The 7,876-nt window shown below is 39.4% G+C and overlaps 1 long non-coding RNA gene across 1 annotated transcript; it reads right to left on the reverse strand.

The window, feature by feature from the left end:
- Window positions 1-793: 793 nt before the first annotated feature.
- Window positions 794-7,876, reverse strand: LOC136017610 (uncharacterized). Its single transcript, XR_010614009.1, has 3 exons — window positions 7,378-7,876; window positions 2,774-2,823; window positions 794-854 (listed from the first exon to the last, which is right to left on the reverse strand). It is a non-coding gene; the product is annotated as an uncharacterized LOC136017610 (long non-coding RNA).

Here is a 7,876-nt window from a genome sequence, read left to right on the forward strand (position 1 = left end):
CTGCTGACTTTTTAATCTCTTCCAGAGTACAATCTAGGCTTTGACCTATACTAGGGAAAAATAGACTTCATGTTCCTTATGCATGCATACTATTATTCCTTGGAGTTTTCTTTCTCAGCAATATAACAGACAAATTATCCCTTTAAATTACTTAACTTGCATACAAACTTAAATTTATGCCAGGAAAGTCTTTCCTAAGTGTTTGCTGAAAACTTTCCAGATTTGTGTATTTCATCACATTCATACCACAATGTCCATTTTGAATGCCCACAGAGTGTGCTTGTAAAGACAAGGGTTGTGAAACTTCAAAATGTTATATTTACTGATCAATTTCTAAAAAAATGAACACTATCTTCACCATAGCCCTTAAGCAAATGATGTTCCATGGTTTTTTTCAAACACTAAACACAAAAGCCATTGATTTGTTTCTCTTCTTGCTTCTTTTCTTTTTTTCTTTCATAGCCTTTTTACTGTGCTTTAGAAAATAGCATGTATTTTTCTGATTAAAAACTGTTTTTCAAGTTCCGTTTTCACATAACGTCCCATTGTGCAACGAGCTATACACAATCTTACTGCTACCCAAGGAAAGAAAAGTGGGGGGGAAATCCTACAGTACCTTTGTCTCCTAACTTGATTATTTACAATCACGAAATCTGAACAAACTCCCTCTAGAAATATTAAAAATTGATCCACTTTGGTAAATTACTATTAATGCTTTCAACTAAACTAAACAGTCATACTTGTACATTGCTTGTCTGACGGGCAAGTAATAACAACAACATCATTACCCTTACTTTGTTGTCCTCTTCATTTTGCGGTTGCTGTATCCTCTCCACTCTAAATAGAAATACACACTGAAAAAAGAGAAGAAAAAAATTAGCCTGCCCCACAGTTCTCTGATTCTTCTCTGCTTTGCTTTATTGTTCTCTACCATTGTATATACTGGGTAAACATTCTTAAATTGAAGAAACAGCAGGTTCCTTTCACTCCCTCTACAGAGGGATAACACAATACCTGTGCAGAAGAAGGGACCATCTTATGTGTTCCAGCATTCCCACACAAGTTGTATTTCACTTTCTTTGAATCGGCTGAAGTACCCACAGGAGTTTCTTGAGCTTTACATTTTTAAGCAAAAGGCCCTAGCACCTAGTATTTTGGGAATTATTTATCAATACATTCTTCAATCCACACATTCTTAGGCTAAAAAATGTTACTAAAATGAAACCAGATTTCCCCATAGAATTTTTTTGCCAGACACTGGCGTTGATTCCAAATTTTGTAGAATACCATGTTGCCAAAATAAATCATATCAGATCTGCTACTAAGGCATTTTCAGTATGAATGCTGTGAATCAGTGGGCCCATGGGCTTTAAAGAATATGCTCATTTCCTAGGCCTCACCAGAAATGAGGACATAACTTCTGTGACAATACAAGTCTTCTCTGTCAGCACAATTGCACCAACACAACAGGCACATGAAATTTGTGCTTCTACTGTTATCACCAGCATGCAAATATTTCTATAGCTGGTACCCTTGTGAGGTTATTAAGTTTAGAGTTTTTTTACTTTCTCCCTCAAAAGCATATTCCCAATTTTTTGTTACTGAGGAATAATGCATTATTGAACAACCAGGTATCAATCTTTAAAACGGTAGGCTTTAGAAATCTGTAGTATAAAAACAGCTTACAGGACTTGAATGGAGTTGTAAAGCACTTGACCAAAACTGAGTAACTCCATTCTCCTTTGGAGATGTCCTCACTACATCAACATAGTGCACAAACTAGTATCACCCTTCTGATTAAAAATCAGAATAATTTCTTTTCTGAGCATTCTGATCTTAGCAACCCAGGGTGTGTAGAGCAATGTATTCCTTGAGAAGACAGTAAAAAAGCTACCTTCTTCCTTCTCTCCACCCCCTAGATAGTAAATTTATCTTGTTCAATGTGAGTTTATTTTAGTAACAATTATATCGGTGTGGGGATCAGAGGCACACCACTTACTAGTATTATTTCATATCAAGATACTAACAAGGACCGGCTTGGAGCAACCTGGCACAGTGTGAGGTGTCCCCACCTGTGGCAGGGGGGCTGGAACCAGGTGATCTTAAGGTCCTTTCTAACCCAACCCATTCTAGGATTCTGCTATTCTCTGTTTCAGATGGTCCCATTACAACAAGTTCTAGACATCATCATATCTTTATCTCACCGGCCTGCTAGAACAATGCTTTTTTTGGGGGTAAAAAGAAAAAAAAAACCAATCTATTTTTCAAGCAACAGATGGATAAACAGATGGATGGAAAAGTCCATTGAATAGTGTGTTGGCTGCCTGTCACTGCCTGTATGACAGACAATAAATATCATATGGATTAAACCTGCAAACTAACATGTCCCTATTTAATGAATTCTTTCAGAATGGTACATGTTTGCTTGCCAATACCCATATAAATGAAGTACCACTTTGGATAAGGTAAGGCAAGGAAACCAAACACCTAAGCACAGCTTGTGCTAGGATGAATAACCAAAAGCAAACAGGGAAGGAAGCCCTACGGTAAAGTGTGTACATTTTTACAGACTGCCTATGAGAAAGCACCCCTTGAACACCTGAAACCAATTCCTGGAAAGGACTTAACCTTTAGTATGGTTACACTTTTAAGCAGTGTGAAAACACTGTTTTCACCCTGCTTACATCTCTTCTTGAAAGGCTTTAGTATTTCTGGTTTTCAGACTTGCAAAAGGAAAAGCGCTTAATCCAGTAGCCAGTCATGAGATACCTACCCACATCACACCAACAGTATTCATCCTCTTCTGAGAGATTCTATTTTGGGCTAAGGGAAAAAAAGAAAAAAAGCTACTGACATGACATGGAATTCCACAATTGCTTAGGCATTTCCTTGTCACCTGCATCCTGCATTACAAATAACCACAATGCGCCTGCCAAAGCCAGCACAGTTGTGAGGAATGGGAGGCTTCTGCTCGCTTGAGGGTGTTCATCAGAACAGAGATCATCCTGTGTAAAAGGGTAGTTCATTTACTTCTCCTACAGCTCACTGTCTTAATATTCACTGAGTAATTTCTAGCTCTTCTACCGAGACAGAGTAGAGAGATAGCTCCTCCCTTATTCAGCAAACTATTACTGGTTTTACAGTTACAACTCTTACAGGCTTGGTTCCACAGGCTGCAAAGTAAGATGGAGAGAGATTAAACAATTTTCCCACGCTGCATTGAAAAAAATCTCCCTTGAAAAAGGAGTTCAGCTCTCCACAGCAATGCTCCAATGCCTTCACCACAAGGGAACTCCATTCTTGAATTTCCAAAGGAAATACCAGAATATTCAGGCTGAATAATGACACAGGAATTTAACCATTAAAAATATTTCACTTTGAATAGTTTTTGGCAGGTAATAGAAATAGATTTGCAGACTTGGAAAAAAAAAAATCCTTAAAAACAGTATTCCTGAAAAGAAAACGCAGCACTCGATGATGCCATAAGGCATAAAAAACCCTGAATTGGTTCAAAAAAAGGTCTGACCTATGGAAGACATGGCAAAGACTAACTTTCAAAGTTAGTCTGGCATATGAAAGTATTACTATGAAGAGATTTTTGCCTTTACATAACTCTTTTTCCCTGAGGAGCTCCTAGCCCTGTAAAGAGGTTAACAGCTTCATGACATTAATTAGTTTAATATTATTGCATTTATATCAAATGGGGCCAATGTAACATAATAGGAAGGAAAACTTCTTTAAGAGCATCACAAAAGCCTGTGAATATCCCTTTTATCTTCGGAGTTCTTGTCCTGGGTTTAGCAGTCACAGTAATTCTTCTCCTTCTTAGTGGCTGGTGCGGCACTGTGGTTTTGATTTTTGGCCTGGGAACAGTGTTGATAACACCGATGTTTTTAGTTGCTGCTCAAATGTTTGGTCTGGCCAAGGACCTTCTGAGCCTCATGCTCTACTGGGGACGAGGGGAGGCTGGGAGGAAGCAGAGACAGGACACCTGACCCAAACTGACCAAAGAGGTATTCCATACCACAGCACGTCATGCCCAGGATGTAACTGGGAGTTACCCAGAAGGGCTGGGAGGACTGCAGGGTTGGAGGAGGTATCAGTCGGTGCTCGGCTGGGGGGAGTGGCGCGAGTTATTGGTCAGCTGGTGTTGAGGTGTTGTATTCTTTCCTCTTGTTATTTCCTTTATCATTATTATTATTGGTGGTAGCAGTAGTGATTTGTGTTATACCTGAGTTACTAAACTGTTCTTATCTCAACCCATAGGAGTTGCATTCTTTTTGATTCTCCTCTCCGTCCCTCCGGGAGTAGGGGGAGGGCAAGAAGGGGGGGAGTGAGAGAGCGACTGTGTGATTTATGGATGACTTTTGTTTAAACCACGACAGTACAGCCAGCAAGACCGTCCTGCTGAACATCCACCAGTCCATGTCAGTGTACCCAGAAACAGGTAACTTCAGGTTTTTAAATAACAGTTGTAATTTTTCAAGCCTCTTTGCACATATGAGGCATGTGTTTGTGAAGACATTACCTGGATCCAGTCTTGCCTAGGGCTGGAGAGTTCCTGCATGGTTGGTTCAATTTTCTTATGCACTACAGCTGCCTCTTGAGTGACTGCACATCTCGAGATCTGACTGAAGGGGTGAATTGAAGGTGGAATATTCTCTTTCAGTGTAGTATTACATGTCTGTGCATCTTGCTGTACACTTAGTCATCCCTCCACATGTGAATAAGCCCTCCTGTGAAAGAACTGCTCTACTCTGGATATATTACTATGATAGACAGAATCTGTCAGAAACCATAGTGAGGCTTTTGCCCTCTTTTCCTTAATTTACTTATAGCAGAGAGTAAAATTTTTAAAGTAGGAGAAAATGTAATAAAACCACTACAAATATAATTGACATGAAGATGACCAGGCATTTTATTCTTATCCCTTCAAAACTGAAGTTTCAAATTCTGCCAAGTGCAACCTTGTCCAAACTTTTTCTTTCCTTTTTTTTTTTTTTTTTTTTTTTTTAAGCAGAGGAGCCGTACATTCCCAAAATAACTAAATAATTCCGTGGAAGCTTAGATTAAAATTAAATGAGGCTCAAATGTGTATCTGAACTAATTTTTACTCCTTGGCTTGTTAGTCCCTGGAGTCTTAGGAATGCCTGTGTCCCAGTTATTTAAGGCAATTCAAAGTCCCCAAAATCTGATAGGATCCAAGATTTCAAAATAACATCAGAGAGTACAAATTTACTCTACTGAATAAGAGCAATACAAAACAACCAAGTGTTCTCAGCCTTCTGGATACATACAGATTGAAAGCTACTGAAGACTTTGATATTTTCACATCCCAGCAGGGATGGGTTATTCCATGGAACAACAGCCAAAGCAATGCATGAAGTACTTGTTCACAGAATAGCAAGTACAAACAGTGCAGATTATTGCTGGCCATTCCAAACCTTTCTCCTCCTATTCTCCTTTTTGACTGATTTGTTCTCAACATCCCTGTTATAATCAGACTTGGTTTTCTCTAGCATCTAGAGGATTTTAGTCACTACATACTTGACTACTTCATCCTTGCTTTTTTAACATACAGTCCACAGTTAGATGCATCTGTTTTCTTCACCTCTTCAGCTTTCAGGCTCATGCACCTACCTCCAGCAAATTAGACCCAGATTCCTAGGAACTCCAGACATATTTCAGTGACAGTTAATATTTGATTATTATACAGGCCGATGCCGCCTTCAGCTGACATGACGTTTGAAATGATTTAAGCAGCTACATAGGGAATTCCCCCTGAAACACAGCCATAGACAACACAGTAAAGACACAGTTCCCACCATTCTGCCAACAGAGGATCATCACCAGGAGTTCCATATGCATCACGACTCCCCAGGTGGATGCTGTTCATATACATCTGTTGCCCCCAGACTACAGCTGACTAGTTCTGGAAGTAGTCTGGAGGACACAGCTTGTCTGTGGAGACAAGTCCAGGCAGGTACAAAGCAGCAGCTAGATGATGTACAGCCTCATCACAGACATAGTGTCACCTCAAAAGTGTACTCTACTCATGTTTGACCGTGAAACATCAAAGCTGAGTTACTGCAGAGAAAGGCTTGACAGTAAGCCAGATGGCAAACCCTGGAAAAACAGGAAAATCTGACTTTTAAGGTCTACTTTAAATAAAATATAGTGCTAGCTCTATAAGCAAAGATGCAAGAGACTCTCATGATATGAATAATCATGATAAACCCTTAGTACAAGCATGTTATCATCATTTGGAAATATTAAAACCCCACAGACACAGAAGGATGAGGCTGTGTGCATTTTATTACAGAAGTTGCAACCCTAATGCTGGTTTTAGACCCTGAAGCTTTGAGCTTTTTGAGGGAGCACTATGAAGACAGGCTAAGAAAGTTGGGGCTGTTCAGCCTGGAGAAGAGAAGGCTGTGTGGAGACCTCATAGCAGCCTTCCAGTATCTGAAAGGGGGCTATAAGGATGCTGGGAAGGGACTCTTCATTAGGGACTGTAGTGACAGGACAAGGGGTAATGGGTTCAAACTTAAATGGGAAGTTAGGATTGGATATAAGGAAGAAGTTCTTTACTGTAAGGGTAGTGAGGCACTGGAATGGGTTGCCCAAGGAAGCTGTGAATGCTCCACCTCTGGTGGTGGTCAGTGCCAGGTTGGACAGAGCTTTGGGTGGCATGGTTTAGTGTGAGGTGGGGGCTGGAAATAGATGATCTTAACGTCCTTTCCAACCCTAACTATTCTATGATTCTACGATTCTATGACTCTTTAAACAGCAATTCACACTGAATACAAAAACCTGATCAATATCCTTCTTTGTAAACCCCTAAAGGGTTCAGCATCTAAAGTGACAGTGACCCCCAATGCTGCTGGTTTTCTTTCATTTGTCTTTGTTTTCTTTCCCTCTCCTTATGTTAAGTCATTAAATTCTCCTTTTTACAACAAGACAACAAAAACCTACAGGGAAACTGTTTGTAGTATATGAGCAATGTAGGCTTACACAAGTTTCTACCTCTTATTTAATACTTGTGGTGATCTACCTTAAATTACTTTTTCTCTTTTTTTTCTGATAGAAGGAAAACAAAAGAAATCCCAAACTCTGCTAGTCAAGCACCTAAAAATTAAGAGCATGGGGGGGTTATCAGGGTGTTTAATTCCTACTATTTTTTTTTTTTTTACTTATATAAATAAATAAATAAGTAAAGCAACATAAAAAATCCGGCTCCTCCTTTATACCTCTTCAACCTATTAGTTCTAATTGGAAATGCTGAAAAATCAGGAATGGAAGGCTTAATACATAGTATTTCTGGATTCATTCAAATTAACTAAGAAGGAAAAGGACCCATATAATTCTCAAACTTACTTTGGGGTTCCTAAAGGTTTAACGGAAAATTTGAATTTTGGTGTGTTGAGCTGAATCCCTCAAAGTTTTCAGATTAACCTTTCCATGTATTAATAACAAAGCTGTTTAAACAAAACTGCCATTTTAAGAACTGAACCTAATATTACAAGTACTGTGCAATCTGGTCTTCCCAAACACCTCCCTTAATAAATCCCTTCCAAGCCTCCAAGGTGTGATTCAGACAGAGAAGAATAGTTCAGGGGTAACAGCACGGTGAAGCCTTGAGTCATGCACACTTTGTAGAAAAGTTGGTGTATCATTAAGTAATACAGGAGGAAAGAATAATTGATATGAGCCTAGTCAGGCAAGAGGGGACAAAGCCTGCATTTGTGATGTGTGACTCAGCGCAGTCTTCAGCAGCAGCCTTGCAGACAAACAGCTCTCTGCAGGTCCAAAAGAAGTGGAGTCTTGCAAGATGTGAATCTGGAACTTTTCTTTTTCAAATTGCTGCAGCCCAGAA

The sequence above is a fragment of the Lathamus discolor genome, chromosome 6 (assembly GCF_037157495.1).
Source record: "Lathamus discolor isolate bLatDis1 chromosome 6, bLatDis1.hap1, whole genome shotgun sequence".
Classification (NCBI taxonomy): Eukaryota; Metazoa; Chordata; class Aves; order Psittaciformes; family Psittacidae; genus Lathamus; species Lathamus discolor.